This window comes from Phyllobates terribilis, unplaced genomic scaffold (assembly GCF_046119375.1).
Source record: "Phyllobates terribilis strain yellow unplaced genomic scaffold, ASM4611937v1 Scaffold_12__6_contigs__length_324123572, whole genome shotgun sequence".
Lineage (NCBI taxonomy): Eukaryota > Metazoa > Chordata > Amphibia > Anura > Dendrobatidae > Phyllobates > Phyllobates terribilis.
The window spans coordinates 10930056-10957569 of record NW_027362772.1 but is presented as its reverse complement, the minus strand read 5'-3'; the positions used below and the strand labels follow the sequence as shown (position 1 = coordinate 10957569).

Here is a 27514-nt window from a genome sequence, read left to right as displayed (position 1 = left end):
TCGAAGCCGTGTTGGCGGTTTTTGGTTGGTGTGAAGATCTGAGGTTGTGGGCTGTAAATATTCACCTAGGTAGGTTAACAATGTGTTACGGATCCGGATGGTGGTACCTCTGTGCTGCGGTGCAAGGAGGGACCAGAGGGGCGTGACTAAGTATCTATTCGCCCCGACCAAGGTCGCACGGCAGCTCAGTCGACTCCGTGAACCAGGGAGGAACCGAGCAGAGGGACCAGGTGCCACTCTGGGACCGACCTTGTATGAGAGCAGGTGACTCCCATGGGTCAGAAGGCAGGAACTGACCGGTACAGAGGATGAGCACGGCAGGCAGGCTGACGGGTGGTCGGGGTAGACAAGCAGGCTGATTCGGCTGATAGCCAGACGGGGTGCTCCGGGTAAGCAGGCAGGCGGACACAACAGGTAACTGGCAGGTGCTTCCTGGTAAGCGGGCTGGCGGGCACGGCAGGTAACAGGAAGGTGCTTCCAGGAAAGAGGGCTGGCGGGCACGGCAAGTAACAGGCAGGTGCATCCAGGTAAGCAGGCTGGTGAGCACAACAGGTAACAGGCAGGTGCTTCCAGGTAAGCAGGCGGGCAGACACGGCAGGTAACAGGCAGGTGCTTCCAGGTAAGAAGGCGGGCAGAGCCCATAGACAGACTGGCGGACTGGACTGTAGACAGACTGTCGGGCTGGAACGAAGATCAGACTGGCGGACAGGACTGACTTGCAGAGGATCTGAGGGCTGAAGCAAAGTAAGTATCACAGAGCAACAACCTTGCACGGGCACCTCCATATTGGATGAGGTGGCTTTTATAGAGGAAATTCCTCCGGCCATTGCCCGGGGACTTTTTAGGACGGCGCGCGTGGCCCCTTTAAGAGGGAGGGAGTGCATGCCCTAAGCACAGAGCCGGGGAAGCTGCGTGCACCAGCAGCAGCAGGGAGGCCAGAAGACGCCGGAGCAGGACCGCGGCGGTAAGGGGGGCGGCGTCTCTGCCTGGCAGGGGGCAGAGACGCCGATGCTACACAATGCAACAATATTTTATTCCTTACATCAAGGTTTTACATCATCTCCAGGTAAATGACCAAAATACAATTGTCTCAGTACCCATGATCCCCTCCCAGGGACGGTAGTTCCACGGCCTTTGTACCAGGTGATATTTACTGTCTCCCAACTTTTGGTTGGTCCACAGATTTTGTATCTCCAGCCAGTATATGTCTGATCCTCCAGACGACAGATAAAATGATGGAAGCACAGGTATCAAGTAGCAGCAGTCCTTTACGAAAGCTTAAATCCAAACGACAGACCCCACAACTGTAGCACATTTATCCAGCCCAGTTGGTACTGATTTCCAATACTCCATAGACCATCCATCCCTGGGCTAGAAGACCTCAGTCTCGATCCTATCCCATCGACGACACTCCACACAACTGCTGACTAAACATGTGGCTTTTATTCTCCTTCACTGGGACCAGCCCCTTCAAAACTAAGTGTGCATTAGTGGAGGTATTTTTCTCAGGCCGAACTTATCACCTGGGGCTGCATGTGTGACTCCCTCTGGTGACTGCTCCTCTGGATCTACTTTTCCCATCCACACAATGGGCCTAGTTGCTGTTTGAACAATGGCTTAAAAGGGTTGTCCAGTCAAAGGTGATAAGTCTGTGTCAGAAAAATATTAAGAATTTCTCCCTCCCAGACCCCTCTTTATCCCCCCTCCCCTATAGTATTTGTCAAAAGAGAAGAGCTGACACTTTGGCCAGTGGCGTCTTTGTAAATTAACACACACAGCAGAAGTAGCTTGTAGACAAATGCAGCACAAAAGGTGCTGCTGACCAAATTAACATACGAACACAGTCCCTCTTAGCACAGACCTGATAAATAGACACCTCAGCATATGGGCAGAGATTGAATGAAAGAGGAAATGCCTCGTTTAGGCTTCAAGGAAATTCTGTCACACTACTCACAATAGACATTTGCAAACTACAGACGTTTAGGCACCGACACAAACTATTGGATATTGGAAGTTCCATAATTCCCATAATAATAGGGCCCATATTTTTAGTGGCAGGGTCAGCTAAGGAACAATATGCTTATTTTCCCGTAGCTGTAAGCCCCTCCGGTGAGCTGTGGCGCAAAAGTACCAGAATAACGGACTGCAGCCAGGTCATGTGTGGCCTCTGGAGAAAGGTAAATTCATACTAGAAAATATGGTACCACTTTTGGGCTTCTGCGATCAACCAGCGATAAAGTATCCCAGAAGTTAGAGATTCTAATAAAAATATGACTTTTTCCTCTCAAATTCCCTTAACCTTCTGTCATGCAAGGTGTGGAAAAGACTTATTGCAACACAAAGGGAAGAGTGAAAGGTAGCCCAGACTCTAGGGAAAGGGGGGAAAGTGGAGACCTCCTAGTTTGATCTAGCGTCACCCTGTCTCTCCTAACATCCCTGTATTGTCTCTTAACCAATCGCTGCACGTGTACCTCGCCCTGTCTTTCCCTGGCGCTTGGCTCAAGCTAGGGAAGGAAGGAGATGAGCACTAGTCGATCTCCACTAATCCCTATAGGCAACAAGGAAGGACAAACAGGGGGAAATTGCTTAGCTTAGCTTTAGATGACTCCAGACAAATGCACAAACACGTCCTCAAGCTCCAGAGAGGAAAATGTACTGCTCTTGCTAAGTCATCACAAGGAATAATGAATATCTCTGGTAACTCCCTCTGGAACACACCAGGTATTTATATACCCAGGCCAGTGAGCTAATTAGCAAGAGGAAGGTAGCCGCTGGGTCTTAGAGAAAGCTTCTAGGAATATGTCTGTAATGCCAAACGTAGAGATCTCCTGTGACTGTTTGTCACTTCTGACACACCTGTGACACCTTCTGGCTCTCACTGAAACCTGGATCCAGCAGTCGGACACCACCGCCACTAATGCTCTCATATATGGTGGCCTACACTTCTCTCATACCCCAAGACCTGACAACAGGTCAGGTGGAGGTGTTGGTCTGCTCCTTTCAACAAAATGTACTTTTCAGGTTATCCCTCCAGTACCCTCTCTTATCTTCCCTTCTTTTGAGGCCCACACAGTCAGACTCTACCGGCTCTTCTCCCTGCGAGTGGCAGTTGTGTATCGCCCTCCGGGCCCCTCCCATCAGTTTCTGGATCACTTTTCCACTTGGCTTCCAAATCTTCTATCCTGTGACATCCCCACTCTCATCATGGGGGACTTTAACATCCCAATTGGCGATCCATTCTCCCCATCTGTCGCTCAACTTTTATTGCTAACTTTCTCCTTCGGCCTTTCACAGCTTACTAATTCTCCTACACATGATGAGGGAAATACTCTTGACCTGATCTTCGCCCGGCTCTGTTCAATATATGACTTTACTAACTCTCCTCTTCCACTCTCTGACCACAGCGTTCTTTCATTCTCTGCCAAGAACTGTCACCCTGCTCAAGGCACCCCCACTTTCCACACTTAGAGTAAGTTCACACGATGCGTATTTCATGCGTTTCCGCGGCGTTTTTGCAGTTGCGTAAACGCCGCGGAAACGCATGAAAAACGCATGGTAGAAGGGAAGCAATGTTCCCCAATGGAAATCCGCATGTGCTGTGCCCATGATGCGGATTTTTCCGCAGCGTAAACGTTGCGCTCAAAAATCCACAGCATGTCATTTAATCTTGCGTAAACGCAGCGTTTTCGCCGCCATTGACTTGCATTAGAACGCGCCAATTCCGCAAGACTGCATCTGTACTTGCGTAATTGGTGCGTTCTAATGTGCGGATGGTACCCGGGTGTGGAGGAGAGGAGACTCTCCTCCACACCCAGGTACCATTAAAAAAGCTGTAAAACTAGAATAAAATAAAAAATATATATATACTTACCATCTGTCGGCCCGCGCAGCGCTCGTGCTTGCTTCCCGGCACTTGCAGTGAGTTGTAGGACCTGCGCTGACGTCAGAGTCATGTGACGGGTCACGTGACGCTGACGTCGGCAGGTCTTTCAATTCAAAGTTGCCGGCAGCCGGGAGAACGGAGTGAGCGGGACACCGGGGGCCATCGGAGGTAAGTATATACACTCTCTCGGGTCACACTATATAAATCCATGCTGTTTGCATGGATTTATATAGTGTGACCTAGTTGTCAAGCACTTTCCAGGTGATGCTAAAATCGCCTGGAAAGCGCTTGTCAATCTGCATGTGGAAACGCATGTGAATCCGCATGTGAATCCGCATGTATTCTGCAGGAAAAACGCATGCACAATCTGCATGCGTTTTTTCTGCCAGGGAGATGCAGAAATGATGCAGAAATTTTCTGCTTCATTTCTGCATCGTGTGCACATACCCTTATAGAAATATTCGCACCATTAACACCCAGAAATTCATGAAAATGTTGCAATCATCATTGGCCCCAATCTCCTCCCTCTCATGTCCTGACTCTGCACTGAAGCATTATAATGATACATTGCAATGCGCCCTGGATGAAGCTGCACCTCCTACACATAGAACAACTCGGCACAGACGATGACATGCCTGGCACACGTCGCAAACACGTTTTCTCCAGCGGTGCTCCAGGTGTGCCGAACGGCTGTGGAGAAAATCTAATCTCGCCGAAGATTTCCTCCATTATAAATTTATGCTTAAAACATATAACTCCGTCCTTCGCCTCTCCAAACAAACCTATTTTAACAACCTCATCATCTCACTGTCCAATAATCGCCTCTTTGACACTTTTCACTCTTTCCTTAATTAAATAGGCCCCGACCACCGACCTCAGCGCTGACGATCTGGCCAATTATTTCAAAGAAAAAATGTATCATATCTGACAGGAAATTTTCTCCCAATACCCAAATGTTATGCATGCTCCTCCCTCCCACATTGCATCTTGCTCACTTTCTGACTTCGAACCAGTCACGGAAGAAGAAGTTATCAGGCTCCTTGCATCTCCTCGCCCTACCACCTGCACAGTGACACTATTCCCTCACATCTCCTTAAGTCCCTTTATCCAGCTGTCACCATTCACCTAACTAAAATATTCAACCTCTCCCTCTCATCTGGTATTTTTCCCTCCTCTTTTAAATATGCCAGCATACATCCATTGCTTAAAAAAACATCTCTCGACCAGAACTGTGCTGCTAACTACAGACCTGTTTCCAATGTTCCCTTTATCTCTAAACTCCTGGAACGCCTGGTCCATTCCCATCTAATCCGCTATCTCTCAAATAACTCTCTTCTTGACCCTTTACAATCTGGTTTCCGCTCTTTACATTCTACTGAAACTGCCTTCACTAAAGTCTCTAATGATCTACTAACAGCCAAATCAAATGGTCACTACTCCCTGCTGATTCTCCTAGATCTCTCTGCATCATTTGACACTGTGGATCACCAGCTCCTGCTCACTATGTTCCACTCTCTTGGCCTAAAGGACACTGTTCTCTCTTGGTTCTCCTCCTACCTCTCTGACCGCTCCTTCACTGTGTCTTTTGCTGGCTCCTCTTCCTCTCCACTTCCCCTTATTGTCGTGGTTCCTCAAATATCAGTACTAGGCCCCCTTCTTTTCTCCTTATTCTCCGCTCCTATTGGACAATCAGCAGATTCGGTTTTCAGTACCATCTCTATGCTGATGACACCCAATTATACACCTCTTCTCCAGACATCACCCCTGAATTATTACAAAATACCATTGATTGTCTTACCGCTATCTCTAACACTTTGTCCTCCCTCTATCTAAAATTGAATCTGTCAAAAACTGAACTACTTGTATTTTCTCCCTCCACTAACCTACCTATGCCCGACATTGCCATCTCCATTTGTGGCTCCACCATTATTCCCCAGCAACATGCCCACTGTCTTGGGGTCATACTTGATTCAGATCTTTCCTTCACTCCTCACATCAAATCACTTGCTCGCTCGTGTCATCTAGACCTCAAAAACATCTCTAGAATCAGAACTTTTCTTACCTTTGACTTGGTAAAAACTGTAGCTCTTGTTCATTCTCCTCTGGACTATTGCAACTCTTTTTTAATTGGTCTCCCTCTTTCTAAATCTTCCCCTCTCCAATCCATCCTGAACGCAGCAGACAGGATTATATTCTTCACCAACCGATACACCGATGCCTCTTCCCTGTGCCAGTCATTGCACTGGTTGCCTATCCAATACAGAGTTCAATATAAACTTATCACTCTCACCCACAAAGCGCTCCACGATTCAGCACCGCCCTACATCTCCTCCCTCGTCTCAGTCTACCACCCTACCCGTGCCCACCGTTCTGCTAATGACTTAAAACTAAAATCCTCCGTAATACGAATCTCCCACTCCCGTATCCAAGATTTCTCGCGTGCTGTGCCAGTTATTTGGAATGCACTACAAAGGACAATTCGATTAATTCCCTATACGAACAGTTTTAAGCGTGCCTAAAAACCTATTTCTTTAGACTGGTCTATCACCTAAACACACTCATGTAACTGTCCCAGTTTTTGCCCATATTAAAATTTTCTTCAAAATCATGCTCATACCATCCATGCACTGATTAGCCTCTGTACTGTACACATACTGGCTGGCGATGTCATGCTGTCTCAACGTACAGGAGGTCAGGGGCCTGAGCTGACCCTAAACGGGGGCCCTGACTAATCCCTCAACCTGGAGGTACTGTTAATGGTACAGAGGTCCAGGCCGCCAGCGTAACCCGAAACTCCTGAATATCCCTGAACCTCAGTAATCTAGTCCTGAGAAGGACCCCGATCACAACAATGGGGAACAGGATATAAAATGCCCAAAACACAGTACTAGACAAACGAGACAGAACAAGGGGAAAACCAAAAACCACCTTGCATACAAAAACTCACACCACAATTACAGAGGGAACAACAACAGGTTAGGAGATAAATGATAAAGGGAGGAAGGGAAGAAACCACACTGCATACTCTTCGCTCCGAACTCCACCAAACAACGATCCGCTCTGAAGGTCTGCAAGAAATGCTTTCACCGACAACTTCCCTATCAGACCAGCAGGTATTTGAAGGAATCCCAATACTGCAGCATTAACTGCAGCTGGGCGAGGCTGAGCCTCGTCAAGCACAGAGGGAGAGAGTTAACTCCCTCACTACCAAAAAACACAAAGCACCAAAAACTCAGCTGCGAGAAGTCAGGCTGTGTAGTCGCGACGATCTTCGTGGCGACACACCCGTGACAGGCGACCAGTTCATGTAGTGTTATGTACTTACCCTATTTAGTATATTAAGGCTGTATTATAGAATATATATACATTTTACCTTTTGTGTCCCCCCCTATTTCCTTATAGACTATAAGCTTGCGAGACGGACCCTCACTCCTTTTAATATCTGAGCTATGTTTCTGTAACGTCTTTTCGTCTGTTCAAGCCCCCCTAAAATTTTAAAGTGCTGCAGAATATGTTGGTGCTATAAAAATAAAAAATATTATTATTATTAGCTGCAACAGCCTCCTCTAATTCTTCTAGCTAGATTGGGCTGTTTAAAGAAAAAAATCTCACAATTTTCACATTAATTATTATTAATTTTATAAAGATTTACAAATTATTTTTGTTTTTATCATTTATACTTTTTCTACATCACTGGGAGCTGCCATATTTTTTTTTAAATCAAATGTTTTTATTGATTTTTATAAAGATTTATACAAAGAAAAAAATAAAAAAAGGAAAAAACAACAACAACCAGACAAACATTGGAGAAACACAGTTCACCACCCCTAAACCTTAAGAAACATTAAACATGAGTTATTGATACATCCTGGCTCTGCAAAACCAGCAGAATTAAATGAACAAATATTTGAAGATAGTAACAATAGTCAATCCAATTACATATAACTTGCGGAAGTACTAATAACATTTTAATTAATTATCAAAGATGTTTAATTTGAGGCATCATATAAACAGAACTCAAAGCAAGCCGAGGCGAAATCTCCTCAGTTCCCTAGATGTCTAACCAGAGCCTTCAATCCATAGACCCCATATCTTGTCAAATTTAGAGATAGCATCTCTTTTAAGGAGCTGCCATTTTTATTTGTTAGTGTTTGAGAACTACGCTTACAGAACATACGGCAGCCTCAGGCCACAGAAGCTTGCAGAAGGCGTCCGACCTCATCTCCTATGCTGTGGCTGCCACCGCTGTGGGGGAGACAGGCGCCATTTAATTGTATTATCATTGTATGTTCCAAAATTATACATAGCACTTCAATAACACTTGAAATACCATAAGTCTGTGACATAAAATGTCAAAGACAAAGAAGAGCTCTATGATTATAATAACATTCTAATTTTATTAAATTACATAATAAAAATGACAATAAAATCATGTAAAAAAACAAGGATACCTCAAAAAGTGCCGGCCATTAGATTGTGACTTTATCAGATAAGTAATATGCAGAAGTATAATAGGAAGACTAGAAGCAATGGGATGAAACTAAATGGGAGGAGACACAGATTAGATATTATAAAAAACTTTTTGACAGTTAGGGTGATTAATGAGTGGAACAGGCTGCCACGAGAGGTGGTGAGTTCCCCTTCAATGGACGTCTTCAAACAGAGGCTGGACAGACATCTGTCTGAGATGATTTAGTGAATCCTGCTTTGAGCAGGGGGTTGGACCAGATGACCCAGGAGGTCCCTTCCAACTCTACCATTCTATGATTCTATGAGGAAAGAATTAATAAATTCTTAAATGCTAGTGCAATATATTCTCCCTATATGTTAATAATTACCTGCAGTTTATATATCATATAAAGTCTTTATTTCTATTGAACCACTATTCCTGTTTCATCACAATTAAGCCCCACATAGGATCCTTATCAGGTAAACTTATTTCACTTGAATGAACATAGGGAGTAGTCAATCTGTATACAAGTCTGTCCCCTTTTACCCCGACGCGCGTTTCACCGCTCTGGCTTCTTCATGGGGGTGTGTCTTAAGTGGGAGGCATAGCCTGGTTAAATATGTCACTGGACCAATCAGCTACAGATACGTTTTTACTCAATCGGCCAATAAAAAATGTCGTCTGATGTCATGAAGTGGGTGGTGTCGTTGGCGCATGATGTTCCTGTGCCGCCTCAAAAGGAAGTGATCTCTGTAGCGTCGGCGTCCCTGCCCTCTGCTAGGCAGGGACGCTGTTCCCCTCACCTCTCTGCTCCGAGCCCGGCGTCCTCCTCCCGCTCTGCTGGCAGCGCGCACTCCTTCCCGGTCACGGTGCTTAGGGGGCGTGCGCGCTCCCCCCCTCTTAAAGGGGCCGCGCGCGCCGTCCTAAGGAGTCCCCGGCCAATGGCCGGAGGACTTCACCATATATAAGGCACCTCCTCCAAAATGGAGGTGCCCGAGCAATGTTGTTGCACTGTTCACTACTCTGCTTCAGCCCTCAGGTCCCGTTTCCAGTTACCTGCCAGTTTCCTGCCAGTTTGCTGTTTGATTCCTGCTGATAATCCGCTTACCAGCTTGCTAGCCTGAGGTCCGACGGTCTGCCTTCCTACACCTGTCAGTCTGTCTATGGACCAGCTTGCCCGCTCACCTGGGAGCGCACATCTGCTACCTGCCTGCTAGCCTACCTGGAGGCTCCGCCGTCACGTGCTGTGACCACCTGCCTGTTCAGAGACTCTTGTCCGCTCACCTGGGAGCGCTCACCTGCTGCCTGTCTGTTGGCCTACCTGGAGGCTCCGCCGTCACGTGCTGTGACCACCTGCCATTCCAGAGACTCTTGCCCGCTCACCTGGGAGCGCTCATCTGCTACCTGCCTGTTAGCCTACCTGGAGGCTCCGCCGTCACATGCTGTGACCACCTGCTTATCCAGAGACTCTCGCCTGCTCACCTGGGAGCACACATCTGCCTACTAGCCTACCTGGAGGCTCAGCCGTCACAGGTCGTACCTACCCTTTACCCAGAGACTGTCCTGGTCACTTGCCGTGACCTCCTGCCCGTTCACCCAGAGACTGCCCCGGTCACTTGCTGTGGCTCCCTGCCCGTTCACCCTGAGACTGTCCCGGTCACTTGCCGTGACCTCCTGCCCGTTTACCCAGAGACTGTCCTGGTCACCTGCTGTGACTGCCTGCCCGTCTTCCCTGGTCGCCACCCGCTTCCTTACAAGGACCGCCCCCTTGTATAGTTGCTCAGAGGTTCCGCCTCCCAGACCCGTTACAGTTTGCTCGGGCCATGGAACCCGGTGGCACCCAAGCTCCCTCGCTCTCGGACCTCTGTCATGAACTGTCCCGTCAGAGGTCCCAACAGGAGTCCATCCTGGGTCACCTGCGGAATGTCAATTCTCGCCTGGACACTCTGACTGCTCCACCAGCAACCACCGCTAGTGTCATGACTCGCAACCCGGCAGCTCCGCTGCCCACCAATACCATGGTATCCTGCTCCGGACCCCGGCTTTCTGCACCTCCTCGCTTCGGAGGCGACTCCACTCAGGCTCGGGGCTTCATAAACCAGTGCACCCTGCACTTTGAACTCCTGTCCCACCAGTTTAACTCTGACCGGGCCAAAGTAGCCTTCATCATGTCCCATCTCACGGGGGAGGCTCTGGCTTGGCTAAATCCTCTATGGGAGAGAGGAGACCCCCTGGTGTCCGACTTGCCTGCCTTTCTCACGGCTTTCCGGAAAGTCTTCGACGCACCCGGACGGAAGACCTTATCCGCATCTTCTCTGCTACACCTCCGTCAGGGAAGTCTCACCGTGGGCCAATATGCCATACGGTTCCGTACCCTTGCCTCGGAGCTGGCCTGGGATAACGACGCTCTGGTATCTGTCTTCTGGGAGGGTCTGTCCGGCCGTATTAAAGATGAACTCGCCGGTCGGGACATTCCTACCACTCTCGACGACTTAATAACTCTTGCCACCCGGATTGACCTACGGTTCCAGGAGCGTGCCAAAGAGGTCTCCCGTGAGAGGAGGTTTCCACGTCTAGCTCCTACCTTCCAGAAACCCGTCACTTCCTCCGTTTCTCCCCAGGTACACTCTCCTGAGCCTATGCAGGTCGACCAAACCAAGATGGTCAAAACCCGTCAGGACTTACGCCGTGCCGAGGGGAGCTGCTTCTACTGTGGCAGTAAGGAGCACCGGATCCGTACCTGCCCGGAGAGGTCGGGAAACGCCTGTGTCTAGGTTCGCTCAGAGAGGTCGACCTAGACAAGAATAAATCCTCTCCATCTCTGCTGCTGTCAGTCTCAATTATCTGCGGGGAGAACCGTTATTTCGAATTAGCCCAACTTGACTCTGGAGCAGCCGGGAATCTTATTTCACAGTCCCTGGTAGAAAAATACCGCATTCCCACCAAACCTCTGGCTGTACCCTTATCTGTCGCTGCTGTGGATGGGGGCCTCTTACCACGTCCCATCCAACTCATCACCGAATCCATTTCTCTGCAGGTGGGAATGCTGCATTCTGAGAGCATCTCTTTTCATGTTCTGCCTGGACTCTCTCACGCCCTCTTACTAGGTCTACCTTGGCTCCAGAAACATGCACCCGTGCTTGACTGGCAGACCGGAGAAGTCCTTCGCTGAGAACAGGACTGCCATAAGACTTGTTTGGTTCCTGTTCATCCCGTCCGTCCTTCTCCTACCCCAACTAATCTACCTGGACTTCCGATTCCTTATTGGTCATTTGCTGATGTCTTTAATAAAAAGGAGGCAGAGACATTACCCCCTCATAGACCATACGACTGTCCTATCGACCTGTTACCCGGTACTACGCCTCCCCGTGGGCGTATTTACCCATTGTCCGCTGCTGAGACCCGGTCGATGTCCGAATATATTGAGGAGAATCTGGCCCGTGGATTCATCCGGAAATCTACCTCCGCGGCGGGAGCAGGCTTCTTTTTCGTTAAAAAGAAAGACGGCTCTCTCCGTCCCTGTATAGACTATAGAGGCCTTAACCAGATCACGGTGAAGAATAAGTACCCCCTTCCGCTCATTCCGGAATTATTTGATCGTCTGAGGGGGGCAAGAATCTTCACCAAATTGGACCTCCGTGGGGCGTACAACCTGGTCTGTATCCGTCAGGGGGATGAATGGAAGACTGCATTCAACACCCGGGACGGCTACTATGAATATCTGGTATTGCCCTTTGGTCTCTGTAACGCTCCTGCCGTCTTTCAAGAGTTGGTCAATGACATCTTCCGGGACCTTCTCTACTCCTGCGTAGTGGTGTACCTGGACGACATCTTGGTCTTCTCTCCGGATCTCCAGACTCACCGGAGGGATGTTCATCAGGTCCTGCTCAGGCTCAGGCAGAATCACCTCTTCGCTAAATATGAGAAGTGCCTCTTTGAGCAGACCTCGCTTCCGTTTTTGGGCTACATTATTTCCCAGACCGGCCTACGAATGGATCCAGAGAAACTGTCTGCCATCGAGAAATGGCCTCGACCGGAGGGGTTGAAGGCTATTCAGCGGTTCCTGGGCTTCGCCAACTACTACCGCCTCTTCATACCGCACTTCTCTTCCCGGACTGCCCCTATTTCCGCGCTCACCCGTAAGGGTACTAATCCCAAAGAGTGGCCGCCCGAAGCAGAGGAGGCCTTTCTTTCCTTAAAACAGGCCTTCTCTTCCGCCCCCGGTGCTGCATCGCCCGGACGGCAACAAGCAGTTCTTCCTGGAAGTTGACGCCTCCTCCTCTGGAGCCGGAGCGGTACTTACCCAAAAATCGTCTTCCGGGAGAATGGTAACTTGTGGCTTCTTCTCCAAACTCTTCTCCTCTTCCGAGCGCAATTATTCCATAGGAGACCGAGAGTTATTGGCCATCAAGCTGGCATTGGAGGAGTGGCGTTACCTACTCGAGGGGGCTCTTCATCCGGTTATAATTTACACTGACAACAAGAACTTGGCTTACCTCCAGCATGCCCAGAGACTTAACCCGCGCCAAGCCCGGTGGTCCTTGTTTTTTGCTCGCTTTGATTTTGTTCTTCATTTTCGTCCGGCTGACAAAAACATCAAAGCGGACGCCTTGTCCCGATCCTTTCTGGTGTCTGATCTCGAGGAAGAACCTAAACATATCATCGATCCCGCCAGAGTAATGCAGGTGGCTCCCGTGAGTCTAAATCGTCTCCCTCCCGGTAAGACGTTCGTATCGGTACCTGATCGGGAGAAGATCCTACACTGGGGTCATTCATCTAAACTAGCTGGCCACGCCGGTCAGAAAGAGACCCTCCAGCTTATTACCCGGCACTACTGGTGGCCTACCCTGCACAAGGACGTAATAGACTTTGTTTCTGCCTGTGTGTCCTGCGCCCGCAACAAGGTTCCGAGACACCTGCGAGCCGGTCGCCTCCTTCCGCTTCCTGTACCTGCTGCCCCCTGGCAGCATACAGCTATGGACTTCATAACTGATCTCCCCATATGTGCCGGTTATACGGTCATTGGGGTGGTCGCTGACCGCTTTTCCAAGATGGCTCACTTCATTCCCCTGCCAGGCCTCCCGTCTGCACCCGAGCTGGCTAAAGACTTTATCCGCCACACCTTCCATCTTCATGGCCTGCCGCTCCACATCGTGTCGGATCGTGGGGGTCAGTTCACCTCACGCTTCTGGAGAGCCACCCTGGACTTCTCCTCCGCTTACCACCCACAGTCTAATGGTCAAGTGGAGCGGATCAATCAGATCCTGACCAGTTACCTCCGGCACTTCGTTAATGACCACCATTCTGACTGGGTGGATCTCCTGCCATGGGCCGAATTCTCTTACAACAATCACGAGAGCGAATCTTCCTCCAAATCCCCGTTTTTTGTAGTCTTCGGTCAGCATCCTCGGATCCCATTTCCCGTCTCCACCTCGGTGGATAATCCGGCTGCGGTATCTCTTGTTAACAAATTTTCCTCCATGTGGGAGAGTACCCGGTCCGCACTCCTTCAGTCGTCCGAGCATATGAAAAGACATGCTGACAAAAAACGTCTGGATCCTCCTCAATTCCGTCCAGGGGATAAGGTCTGGCTCTCGTCCAAGTATGTCCGGCTCAAGATTCCTTCCTATAAGTTAGGGCCTCGGTTCATCGGTCCTCTGGAGGTCATCAGTCAGATCAACCCGGTGGCCTATAAGTTGAAACTCCCGGCCAACTTGCGGATCCCTAACTCCTTCCATGTATCTCTCCTCAAACCTGTGGTACTTAACTCTTTTTCCAAGTCTACAGGTACGCCTCCTGCTCCGGTTTCCGCTGAAAACAAGTTTGAGGTAGAGAACATTCTGGCACCAAAAGGGTAAGAGGAAAGACCTTTTTTCTAGTAGATTGGAAGGGGTTTGGTCCTGAAGAGAGAACGTGGGAGCCCCGGGAGAACATCCATGCCAATCTCATCCTTGCTAAATTTCTGTCTGGCCTAAAAAAGGGGGGGCCTAAAGGGGGGGGGGTACTGTAGCGTCGGCGTCCCTGCCCTCTGCTAGGCAGGGACGCTGTTCCCCTCACCTCTCTGCTCCGAGCCCGGCGTCCTCCTCCCGCTCTGCTGGCAGCGCGCGCTCCTTCCCGGCCACGGTGCTTAGGGCGCGCGCTCCCCCCCTCTTAAAGGGGCCGCGCGCGCCGTCCTAAAGAGTCCCCGGCCAATGGCCGGAGGACTTCACCATATATAAGGCACCTCCTCCAAAATGGAGGTGCCCGAGCAATGTTGTTGCACTGTTCACTACTCTGCTTCAGCCCTCACGTCCCGTTTCCAGTTACCTGCCAGTTTGCTGTTTGATTCCTGCCTGATAATCCGCTTACCAGCTTGCTAGCCTGAGGTCCGACGGTCTGCCTTCCTACACCTGTCAGTCTGTCTATGGACCAGCTTGCCTGCCCACCTGGGAGGGCACATCTGCTACCTGCCTGCTAGCCTACCTGGAGGCTCCGCCGTCACGTGCTGTGACCACCTGCCTGTCCAGAGACTCTTGTCCGCTCACCTGGGAGCGCTCACCTGCTGCCTGTCTGTTGGCCTACCTGGAGGCTCCGCCGTCACATGCTGTGACCACCTGCCATTCCAGAGGCTCTTGCCCGCTCCCCTAGGAGCGCTCATCTGCTACCTGCCTGTTAGCCTACCTGGAGGCTCCGCCGTCACATGCTGTGACCACCTGCTTATCCAGAGACTCTCGCCTGCTCACCTGGGAGCACACATCTGCCTACTAGCCTACCTGGAGGCTCAGCCGTCACAGGTCGTACCTACCCTTTACCCAGAGACTGTCCCGGTCACTTGCCGTGACCTCCTGCCCGTTCACCCAGAGACTGCCCCGGTCACTTGCTGTGGCTCCCTGCCCGTTCACCCTGAGACTGTCCCGGTCACTTGCCGTGACCTCCTGCCCGTTTACCCAGAGACTGTCCCGGTCACCTGCTGTGACTGCCTGCCCGTCTTCCCTGGTCGCCACCCGCTTCCTTACAAGGACCGCCCCCTTGTATAGTTACAATCTCCTTCATGTGCGAGGTGAACCACAAGCAGGATACGCGAGCGGTTACTATGATACGCACTGAGTGAGGTCTATGAGGTCCTCAGGAGACGCATGCGCATTACCGCCCATTATTACTTAGATGGTTCTCTGCGCTGGTTTTATATATGTTTGGATATTGACAGGAGAAGAAGGGGGATATAAAAGAATTATACGCATGAGAATGTTTGAATTACCAAAATAATCCAGATTTAGTATTTTTTGAATACTATATATGCGTTCAGATTACTAGAAATTGCATATGTTGTTATAGCGTATACCTATCACTGTGAAAACTGTACAACTAATTTAAACAAGAAGAGCCAATGGGAGAAGAGTATTATTATACTTATTGTCTGGATAAGTGAAATTAGTGTAGGAAAAATAATTTGCCCAAATGTGTGAAAAGAAATTGTGACTAAGGGAGTATGAGGGAAATGGCGTGTGTTAGACACGCAAATATGGAGAGGAGATGCTGAGAAACTGTAAGAAAAGTGCAAAGATATACAGACGTGTAGAAGTGATGAGACGGGAATAGTGGAGAAAATAGAGAAAAGACTTTATGTGATTTATAAACTGCGGGGAATTATTACCATACAGGGAGAATATATTGCACTAGCACTCAATCATTTATTAATTCTTTCCTATTTTACACATAGTTCTGCACATTACTAATCTGATAGTCACAATCTAATGCTCTGCACTTTTTGAGCTATCCTTGTATTTTACATGAATTTATTGTAATTTTTATTATGTAATTTAATAAAATTAGAATTTTCTTATAATCCTAGAGCTCTTCTTTCACTTCGTACACGCGAGGCTCCGCTCCGTACGCCTAGTACACAAGCGGCTCCGCTCCGTATGCCTCGTACACAAGCGACTCCGCTCCGTACGCCTCGTACACAAGCGTACAAAAGCGGCTCCGCTCCGTACGCCTCATAAACAAGCGGCTCCGCTCCGTACGCCTCGTACACAAGCGGCTCCGCTCCGTACGCCTCGTACACAAGCGGCTGCGCTCCGTACGCCTAATACACGCGCGTCTCCGCTCCGTACGCCTCGTACACGTGCGGCTACGCTCCGTACGCCTCGTACACGCGCGGCTCCGCTCCGTACGCCTCGTACACGCGCGGCTCCGCTCCGTACGCCTCGTACACGCGCGGCTCCGCTCCGTACGCCTCGTACACGCGCGGCTCCGCTCCGTACGCCTCTTACACGCGCGACTCCGCTCCGTACGCCTCGTACATGCGCGGCTCCGCTCCGTACGCCTCGTACACGCGCGGCTCCGCTCCGTACACCTCGTACACGCGCGGCTCCGCTCCGTACACCTTGTACACGCGCAGCTCTGCTCCGTACGCCTCGTTCATGCGCGGCTCTGCTCCGTACGCCTCGTACACGCACGGCTCTGCTCCGTATGCCTCGTACACGTGCGGCTCCGCTCCGTACACCTTGTACACACGCGCAGCTCCGCTCCGTACTGCTCGTACACACGCGGCTCTGCTCCGTACACCTCGTACATGCGCGGCTCCGCTCCGCACACCTCGTACACACGCGGCTCCACTCCGTACGCCTGGTACACGCGCGGCTCCGCTCCGTACGCCTCGTACACGCGCGGCTCCGCTCCGTACGCCTCGTACACGCGCGGCTCCGCTCCGTACACCTCGTACACGCGCGGCTCCGCTCCGTACAACTCGTACACGCGCGGCTCTGCTCCGTACACCTCGTACACGCGCGGCTCTGCTCCGTACACGCGCGGCTCTGCTCCGTACACCTCGTACACGCGCGGCTCCGCTCCGTACACCTCGTACACACGTGGCACCGCTCCGTACACCTCGTACACACGCGGCTCCGCTCCGTACACCTCGTACACACGCGGCTCCGCTCCGTACGCCTCGTACACACGCGGCTCCGCTCCGTACGCCTCGTACACACGCGGCTCTGCTCCGTACGCCTCGTACACACGCGGCTCCGCTCCGTACGCCTCGTACACACGCGGCTCCGCTCCGTACGCCTCGTACACACGGGGCTCCGCTCCGTACGCCTCGTACACGCGCGGCTCCGCTCCGTACGCCTCGTACACGCGCGGCTCCGCTCCGTACGCCTCGTACACGCGCGGCTCCGCTCCGTACACCTCGCACACGCGCGGCTCCGCTCCGTACACCTCGCACACGCGCGGCTCTGCTCCGTACACCTCGCACACGCACGGCTCTGCTCCGTACACCTCGTACACGCGTGGCTCCGCTCCGTACACCTCGTACACGCGCAGCTCCGCTCCGTACACCTCGCACACGCGCGGCTCCGCTCCGTACACCTCGCACACGCGCGGCTCCGCTCCGTACACCTCGTACACGCGCGGCTCCGCTCCGTACACCTCGTACACGCGCGGCTCCGCTCCGTACACCTCGGACACGCGCGGCTCCGCTCCGTACACCTCGGACACGCGCGGCTCCGCTCCGTACACCTCGTACACGCGCGGCTCCGCTCCGTACACCTCGTACACGCGCGGCTCCGCTCCGTACACCTCGTACACGCGCGGCTCTGCTCCGTACACCTCGTACACACGCGGCTCTGCTCCGTACACCTCGTACACACGCGGCTCTGCTCCGTACACCTCGTACACGCGCGGCTCTGCTCCGTACACCTCGTACACGCGCGGCTCTGCTCCGTACACCTCGTACACGTGCGGCTCCGCTCCGTACACCTCGTACACGCGCGGCTCTGCTCCGTACACCTCGTACACACGCGGCTCCGCTCCGTACACCTCGTACACACACGGCTCTGCTCCGTACACCTCGTACACGCGCGGCTCTGCTACATCCACACTGTAAACCCCTCCTGACCCCACACATAAACTTCAGCTCATCCAGCACCATGACAACCAGCACAGCAGAGTCCTGCATCCACTGAGGCCCCTGATCATGTGACCCCTGACTCCTCCCCTCCTGTGACCTCATCACAGCTCCTGTGCGCACACAACAGCCATATATGTGGTGGCGGCTCTGCAGGTGGAGGTATGTGGAGACCCCATTACTGGGGCAGTGGGCATTAACCCCTTCAGCACGGAGGCTCTTTTGGGGTCTTGTGTTGCCCCTTTATAAGAATCATAAGGTTTCTGTTCTGTTTCCTGTAATAGATACATACGACCCAACTATGGAGACAGGAAACATATTGTTCTCAGAGTACAGGACCCCCACAGTGTAATGCCCCCATTATGCCCCTTATGCAGGATGTATGATGCCCCCCACAGTGTAATGCCTCCATTATGCCCCTTATGCAGGATGTATGATGCCCCCATACAGTGTAATGCCCCCATTATGCCCCTTATGCAGTATGTATGATGCCCCCCACAGTGTAATGGCCCCCATTATGCCCCTTATGCAGGATGTATGATGCCCCCATACAGTGTAATGCCCCCATTATGCCCCTTATGCAGGATGTATGATGCCCCCACACAGTGTAATGCCCCAATTATGCCCCTTATGCAGGATGTATGATGCCCCACACAGTGTAATGCCCCCATTATGCCCCTTATTCAGTATGTATGATGCCCCCACACAGTGTAATGCCCCCATTATGCCCCTTGTGCAGTATGTATGATGCCCCACACAGTGTAATGCCCCCATTATGCCCCTTATTCAGTATGTATGATGCCCCCACACAGTGTAATGCCCCCATTATGCCCCTTATGCAGTACGTATGATGCCCCCCACACAGTGTAATGCCCCATTATGCCCCTTATGCAGTATGTATGATGCCCCCACACAGTGTAATTCCCCCATTATGCCCCTAATGCAGGATGTATGATGCCCCCACACAGTGTAATGCCCCCATTATGCCCCTTATGCAGGATGTATGATGCCCCCATACAGTGTAATGCCCCCATTATGCCCCTTATGCAGGATGTATGATGCCCCCACACAGTATAATGCCCCCATTATGCCCCTTATGCAGGATGTATGATGCCCCCACACAGTGTAATGCCCCCATTATGCCCCTTATGCAGGATGTATGATGCCCCCACACAGTGTAATGCCCCCATTATGCCCCTTATACAGGATGTATGATGCCCCCACACAGTGTAATGCCCCCATTATGCCCCTTATGCAGGATGTATGATGCCCCCACACAGTGTAATGCCCCCATTATGCCCCTTATGCAGTACGTATGATGCCCCACACAGTGTAATGCCCCCATTATGCCCATTATGCAGTACGTATGATGCCCCACACAGTGTAATGCCCCAATTATGCCCCTTATGCAGGATGTATGATGCCCCACACAGTGTAATGCCCCCATTATGCCCCTTATTCAGTATGTATGATGCCCCCACACAGTGTAATGCCCCCATTATGCCCCTTGTGCAGTATGTATGATGCCCCACACAGTGTAATGCCCCCATTATGCCCCTTATTCAGTATGTATGATGCCCCCACACAGTGTAATGCCCCCATTATGCCCCTTATGCAGTACGTATGATGCCCCCCACACAGTGTAATGCCCCATTATGCCCCTTATGCAGTATGTATGATGCCCCCACACAGTGTAATTCCCCCATTATGCCCCTAATGCAGGATGTATGATGCCCCCACACAGTGTAATGCCCCCATTATGCCCCTTATGCAGGATGTATGATGCCCCCATACAGTGTAATGCCCCCATTATGCTCCTTATGCAGGATGTATGATGCCCCCACACAGTGTAGTGCTCCCATTATGCCCCTTATGCAGGATGTATGATGCCCCCACACAGTGTAATGCCCCCATTATGCCCCTTATGCAGTACGTATGATGCCCCACACAGTGTAATGCCCCCATTATGCCCCTTATGCAGGATGTATGATGCCCCCACACAGTGTAATGCCCCCATTATGCCCCTTATACAGGATGTATGTTGCCCCCACACAGTGTAATGCCTCCATTATGCCCCTTATGCAGAATGTATGATGCCCCCATACAGTGTAATGCCCCCATTATGCTCCTTATGCAGGATGTATGATGCCCCCACACGGTGTATTGCCGCCATTATGCCCCTTATGCAGTATGCATTGTTACGGGTGCGGGTGGTGGAACCTCTGTGCTGCGGTGCAAGGAGGGACCAGAGGGGCGTGACTAAGTATCTACTCGGCCCAACCAAGGTCGCACGGCCGCTCAGTCGACTCCGTGAACCAGGGAGGAACCGAGCAGAGGGACCAGGTGCCACTCTGGGACCGACCTTGTATGAGAGCAGGTGACTCCCACGGGTCAGAAGGCAGGAATTGACTGGTACAGCGGATGAGCTCGGCAGTCAGGCTGACGGGTGGTCCGGGTAGATAAGCAGGTGGGCACACAGGTAACTGGTGGGTGCTTCCAGGTAAGCAAGCAGGCGGGCACCACAGATAGCTGGCAGGTGTTTCCAGGTAAGCATGCAGGTGGGCACGGCAGGTAACAGGCGGGTGCTTCCATGTAAGCAGGCTGGTGGGCACGGCAGGTAACAGGCAGGTGCTTCCAGGTAATGCTGTCTGGCGGGCACGGCAGGTAACAGGCAGATGCTTCCAGGTAAGCGGGTGGGCGGAGCCCATAGACAGACTGGCGGATAGGACTGATTTGCATAGGACCTGAGGGCTGAAGCAAAGTAAGTAACACAAAGCAACAACCTTGCACAGGCACCTCCATATTGGAGGAGGTGCCTTTTATAGGGAAAGCCTTCCGGCCATTGGCCGTCGACTTTTTAGGGCGGCGCGCGCGGCCCCTTTAAGAGGGAGCGCTCGCGCCCTAAGCACAGAGCCAGGGAAGCTGCTTGCACCAGCAGCAGCAGGGAGGCCGGAAGACGCCGGAGCAGAACCGCGGTGGTAAGGGTGACGACGTCTCTGCCTGACAGAGGGCAGAGACGCCGATCCTACAGTAACCCCCCCCTTTACACCCCCTCTTTTTCAGGCCAGTAAGAAATTCTTTAAGAAGAAGAGGGGCATGGATGTTCTCCCTGGGTTCCCAAGACCTCCCCTCCTGGCCAAACCCCTTCCAATCCACCAGAAAAAAGGTTTTTCCTCTTACCCTTTCGGTGGCCAAAATGTTCTCTACCTCATAGACGTCCTCAGCGGAGACTGGAGCTGGAGTGGTACCTGGATCGTCAGAAAAAGAATTGAGAACAACTGGTTTGAAGAGAGATACGTGGAAGGAGTTGGGAATCCGTAAGGTGGCCGGGAGTTTTAGCTTGTAAGCCACGGGATTGATTTGCTTGAGAACCTCAAACGGGCCAGTGAACCGTGGACCCAACTTATACGATGGAATTTTGAGCCGAACATGTTTGGAGGAGAGCCAGACCCTGTCTCCCGGACGAAAAAGAGGCGGATCCAGACGTCTCTTATCGGCAGGTTTCTTCATCCGTTCAGAGGACTGAAGAAGTGTGTATCTAGTGTCTTCCCAAATAGTAGAAAATTCGCTGACCAGAGACTCCACGGTAGGATTGTCCACAGAAGCGGAGATGGGAAACGGGATCCGGGGGTGTTGACCGTAGACCACAAAGAACGGGGATTTGGAAGAAGACTCACTCTCATGGTTGTTATAGGAGAACTCGGCTCATGGTAGGAGCTCAACCCAATCGTTATGGTGAGCATTGATGAAATGCCGGAGAAAGCTGGTAAGGACCTGGTTGATATGGTTGATACGTTCCACTTTACTATAGGACTGAGGATGATAAGCAGAGGAGAAATCCAGGGTGACATCCATCAGCTTACACGTTGCTCTCCAGAAGCGCGAAGTGAACTGGACCCCGCGATCAGACACAATGTGGAGAGGTAAGCCGTCGAGACGAAAGATGTGAAGGATGAAGTCCTAGCCAGCACAGATGTGGACGGGAGACCAGGCAGAGGGATGAAGTGGGCCATTTTAGAAAAGCGGTCAGCGACCACCCAAATGACAGTACAACCGGCAGAAACAGGGAGATCCGTAATAAAGTCCATAGCAATGTGTTGCCACGGAGCGGAAGGTACGGGTAGAGGCAGGAGACTGCCAGTGGGAAGATGCCTGGGAACTTTGTTACTGGCACAGGAGGAACAAGCTGAGATGAAATCCGCAACATCCTTGTGTAGTGAAGGCCACCAGTAATGCTGGGTGATCTGCAGGAAGGTCGTCTTCTGGCCAGTATGGCCGGCTAGTTTGGACGAATGACCCCAGAGAAGAACATTCTTACGATCCGGAACAGCTACAAAAGTCTTACCGGGTGGAAGACGAGACAGGTCAAACGGGGCTACAGTCATTACTCTGGAGGGGTCGATGATATGCAGAGGCTCCTCCACTTGGTCGGAGGACAGGAAAGAGCGGGATAGAGCGTCGGCTTTAACGTTCTTGTCTGGAGGGTGGTAATGTAGAGAGGAGCAGAATCGGGCAAAGAACAAAGACCACCGGGCCTGACGCGGATTAAGTCTCTGGGCGTTTTGTAGATAGGCCAGGTTTTTGTGTTCTGTGTAGATGATCACCGGGTGCAGAGCCCCTACCAGCAGGTAGCGCCACTCCTCCAGCGCCAATTTGATGGCAAGCAGCTCACGATCTCTTATGGAGTAGTTGTGCTCAGACGAAGAGAAGAGCTTGGAAAAGAAGCCGCAGGTTACCATTCTCCCGGACGGGGATTTATGGGTGAGCACAGCTCCGGCACCGGAGGAGGAAGCATCAACCTTCAGAAAGAACTGCTTGTTGCAATCCGAACGGTGCTGTACAGGGGCAGAAGAGAAAGATTGTTTTAGGGAGACGAAGGCCTCCTCTGCTTCAGAAGTCCATTCCTTGGGATTTGCTCCCTTACGGGTGAGTGCGGAGATGGGAGCGGTCAGGGAGGAGAAATGAGGAATGAAGAAGTGGTAATAATTTGCGACGCCCAGGAATCGCTGAATCTCCTTCAACGCCTCCGGTCGGGGCCATTTTAAGACGGCAGAAACCTTCTCTGCCGTCTTAAAATTCCATCCGAAGACCAGTCTCGGAGATAATATATCCCAGGAATGGAAGGGAAGTCTGCTCGAAGAGACATATTTCAAATTTTGCGTAGAGATGATTCTTCCGGAGCCTTAGCGGAACCTGACGAACATTCCTCCGGTGTGAGGGCAGATCCGGAGAGAAGACCAAGATATCGTCCAGGTATACCACTACGCAAGAATACAAGAGGTCACGGAAAATGTCGTTAACTAGCTCCTGGAAGACGGCTGGGGCATTACAGAGACCAAAGTGCATGACGCGGTATTCATAGTGACCTTCCCGGGTGTTGAATGCCGTCTTCCACTCTTCTCCCCGGTGGATCTGGACTAAATTGTATGCCCCATGTAGATCGAACTTGGTGAAGTCCCTCGCGCCTTCAAGAAGGAAGCCGAGACATTTCCACCTCATAGGCCGTATGATTGCCCCATCGACCTGGTACCTGGCGCTTCACCTCCCCACGGGCGTATCTACCTCTTGTTGCTGGCTGAAACCCGGGCCATGTCTGAGTACATTGAGGAGAATCTTGCTAGGGGATTCATTCAGAAATCTACTTCCCTGGCTGGAGCAGGATTATTATTCGTTAAAAAGAAAGAAGGCTCGCTACGGCCATGTATTTATTACAGGGGGGTTAACCAAATTACCATCAAAAATAAGTACCCCCTGGCTCTCATCTCGGAGCTGTTCGACCACCTTAAAGGCGCGAGAGTCTTCACCAAGCTCGATCTACGTGGGGCGTACAATTTGGTCCAGATCCACCAGGGAGAAGAGTGGAAGACAGCATTCAACACCCGGGACGGTCACTATGAATACCGCGTGATGCCCTTTGGTCTCTGTAATGCCCCAGCCATCTTCCAGGAGCTAGTTTGCGACATTTTCCGTGACCTCTTGTATTCTTGCGTAGTGGTGGACCTGGACGAAATCTTGGTCTTCTCTCCAGATCTGCCCTCACACCGGAGGAATGTTCGTCAGGTCCTGCTTAGGTTCAGGCAGAATCGTCTCTACGCTAAATTTGAAAAACGTCTCTTTGAGCAGACTTCCCTTCCGTTCCTGGGATATATTATCTCCGAGACTGGTCTTCGGATGGATACCGAGAAGGTTTCTGCCGTCTTAAAATGGCTCCGACCTGAGGGGTTGAAGGCGATTCAGCGATTCCTGGGCTTCACAAATTATTACTGCCTCTTCATTCCTCATTTCTCCTCCCGGACCGCTCGCATCTCCGCGCTCACCCGTAACGGAGCAAATCCCAAGGAATGGACTTCCGAAGCGGAGGAGGCCTTCGTCTCCCTAAAACAAGCTTTCTCCACCGCCTGGATTACAACAAGCAGTTCTTCCTGGAGGTTGATGCTTCCTCCTCCGGAGCCGGAGCGGTGCTCACCCAGAAATCCCCGTCCGGGAGAATGGTAACCTGCAGCTTCTTCTCCAAGCGCTTCTCCTCGTCTGAGCGCAACTACTCCACAGGAGATCGTGAGCTGCTTGCCATCAAATTGGCGCTGGAGGAGTGGCGCTACCTGCTGGAAGGGGCTCTGCACCCGATGATCATCTACACAGATCACAAAAACCTGGCCTATCTACAAAACGCCTAGAGACTCAATCCACGTCCGGCCCGGTGGTCTCTGTTCTTTGCCCGATTCTGCTTTTCTCTACATTACCACCCTGCTGACAAGAACGTCATTCCTGTCCTCCGACCAAGAGGAGGAGACTCTGCATATCATCGACCCCTCCAGAGTAATGACAGTGCCCCATTTGACCTGTCTCGTCTTCCACCCGGTAAGACTTTTGTAGCGGTTCCGGATCGTAAGAATGTTCTTCTCTAGGGTCATTCATCCAAACTAGCCGGCCATGCTGGCCAGAGGAATACCTTCCTGCTCATCGCCCGGCATTACTGGTGGCCTTCGCTACGCAAGGATTTTGCGGATTTCGTCTCGGCTTGTTCCTCCTGTGCCCGTAACAAAGTTCCTAGGCATCTGCCCGCCGGCTGTCTCCTTCCTCTACCTGTATCTTCCGCCCCGTGGCAATACATTGCTATGGACATTATTATGGATCTCCCTGTTTCTGCCGGTTGTACTGTCATTTGGGTGGTTGCTGACCGCTTTTCTAAAATTGCCCACTTCATCCCTCTGCCTGGTCTCCCGTCCGCATCTGTGCAGGCTAAGGACTTCATCCTTCACATCTTTCGTCTCCACAGCCTACCCCTCCACATTGTGTCTGATCGCGGGGTCCAGTTCACTTCGCGCTTCTGGAGAGCTACGTGTAAGCTGTTGGATGTCACCCTGGATTTCTCCTCTGCTTATCATCCTCAGTCCAATGGTCAAGTGGAACGTATCAACCAGGTCCTTACCAGCTTTCTCCGGCATTTCATCAATGCTCACCATAATGATTGGGTTGAGCTCCTACCTTGGGCCGAGTTCTCCTATAACAACCATGAGAGTGAGTCTTCTTCCAAATCCCCGTTCTTTGTGGTCTACGGTCAACACCCCTGGATCCCGTTTCCCGTCTCCGCTTCAGTGGACAATCCTGCCGCGGAGTCTCTGGTCAGTGAATTTTCTACTATTTGGGAAAACACAAGATCCGCACTTCTTCAGTCCTCTGAACGGATGAAGAGACATGCCGATAAGAGACGTCTGGATCCGCCTCTTTTTCGTCTGGGAGACAGGGTCTGGCTCTCCCTCAAACATGTTCGCCTCAAAATTCCATCGTATAAGTTGGGTCCGCGGTTCATTGGTCCATTTGAGGTTCTCAAGCAAATCAATCCCGTGGCTTACAAGCTAAAACTCCCGGCCACGTTATGGATTCCCAACTCCTTCCACGTATCTCTCCCCAAACCAGTTGTTCTTAATTATTTTTCTGACGATCCAGGTACCACTCCAGCTCCAGTCTCCGCTGAGGACGTCTATGAGGTAGAGAACATTTTGGCCACCAAATGGGTAAGAGGAAAAAACTTTTTTCTGGTGGATTGGAAGGGGTTTGGCCCGGAGGAGAGGTCTTGGGAACCCAGGGAGAACATCCATGCCCCTCTTCTTCTTAAAGAATTTCTTACTGGCCTGAAAAAGAGGGGGATTAAAGGGGGGGTACTGTAGCATCGGCGTCTCTGCCCCCTGACAGGCTGAGACGCCGTCCCCCTTACCGCCGCGGTCCTGCTCCAGCGTCTTCCGGCCTCCCTGCAGCTGCTGCTGATGCACGCAGCTTCCCTGGCTCTGTGCTTACTTCCTCTTAAAGGGGCCGCGTGTGCCGTCCTAAAAAGTCCCCGGCCAATCACCGGAGGGCTTTCCCTATAAGAGGCACCTCCTCCAATATGGAGGTGCCTGTGCAAGGTTGTTGCTTTGTGATTCTTACTTTGCTTCAGCCCCCTTATGCAGGATGTATGATGCCCCCCACACAGTGTAATACCTCATTCTGCTCCTTATGCGGGATGTATGATGCCCCCACACAGTGTAATGCCCACATTATGCCCCTCATGCTGTATGTATGATGACCCACACAGTGTAATGTCCCCATTATGCCCCTTATGCAGTATGTATGATGCCCCCACACAGTGTAATGCCCTCATTATGCCCCTTATGCAGTATGTATGATGACCCACACAGTGTAATGCCCCCATTATGCCCCTTATGCAGGATGTATGATGCCCCCACACAGTGTAATGCCCCTATTATTCCCCTTATGCAGTATGTATGATGCCCCCGCACAGTGTAATGCCCCTTATGCAGGATGTATGATGCCCCCACACAGTGTAATGCCCCCATTATGCCCCTTATGCAGTATGTATGATTCCCCCACACAATGTAATGCCCCCATTATACCCCTTATGCAGGATGTATGATGCCCTCACACAGTATAATGCCCCTTATGCAGTATGCATGATGCCCCCACACAATGTAATGCCACCATTATGCCCCTTATGCAGTATGTGTAATGCCCCTATTATGCCCCTTATGCAGGATGTATGATGCCCCCACACAGTGTAATGCCCCCATTATGCCCCAAATGTAGTATGTATGATGCCCCCACACAGTGTAATGCTTCCATTATGCCCCTTATGCAGTATGTATGATGCCCCCACACAGTGTAATGCCCCCATTATGCCCCTTGTGCAGTATGTATGATGCCCCCATTATGCCCCTTACACAGTATGTATGATGCCCCCACACAGTGTTATGCCCCTTGTGCAGTATGTATGATGCCCCCACACAGTGTAATGCCTCCA

The 27514-nt window shown here is 51.5% G+C and overlaps 1 protein-coding gene and 1 pseudogene across 1 annotated transcript in view; both read left to right on the top strand.

Moving 5' to 3' along the window:
• The window catches only part of LOC141171898 (uncharacterized), an 819676-nt gene that overhangs the window by 206880 nt on the left and 585282 nt on the right, over positions 1 to 27514 (top strand). The window lies entirely within an intron of this gene.
• LOC141172901 (uncharacterized) overlaps positions 1 to 27514 on the top strand; it is a 71653-nt pseudogene that overhangs the window by 21658 nt on the left and 22481 nt on the right.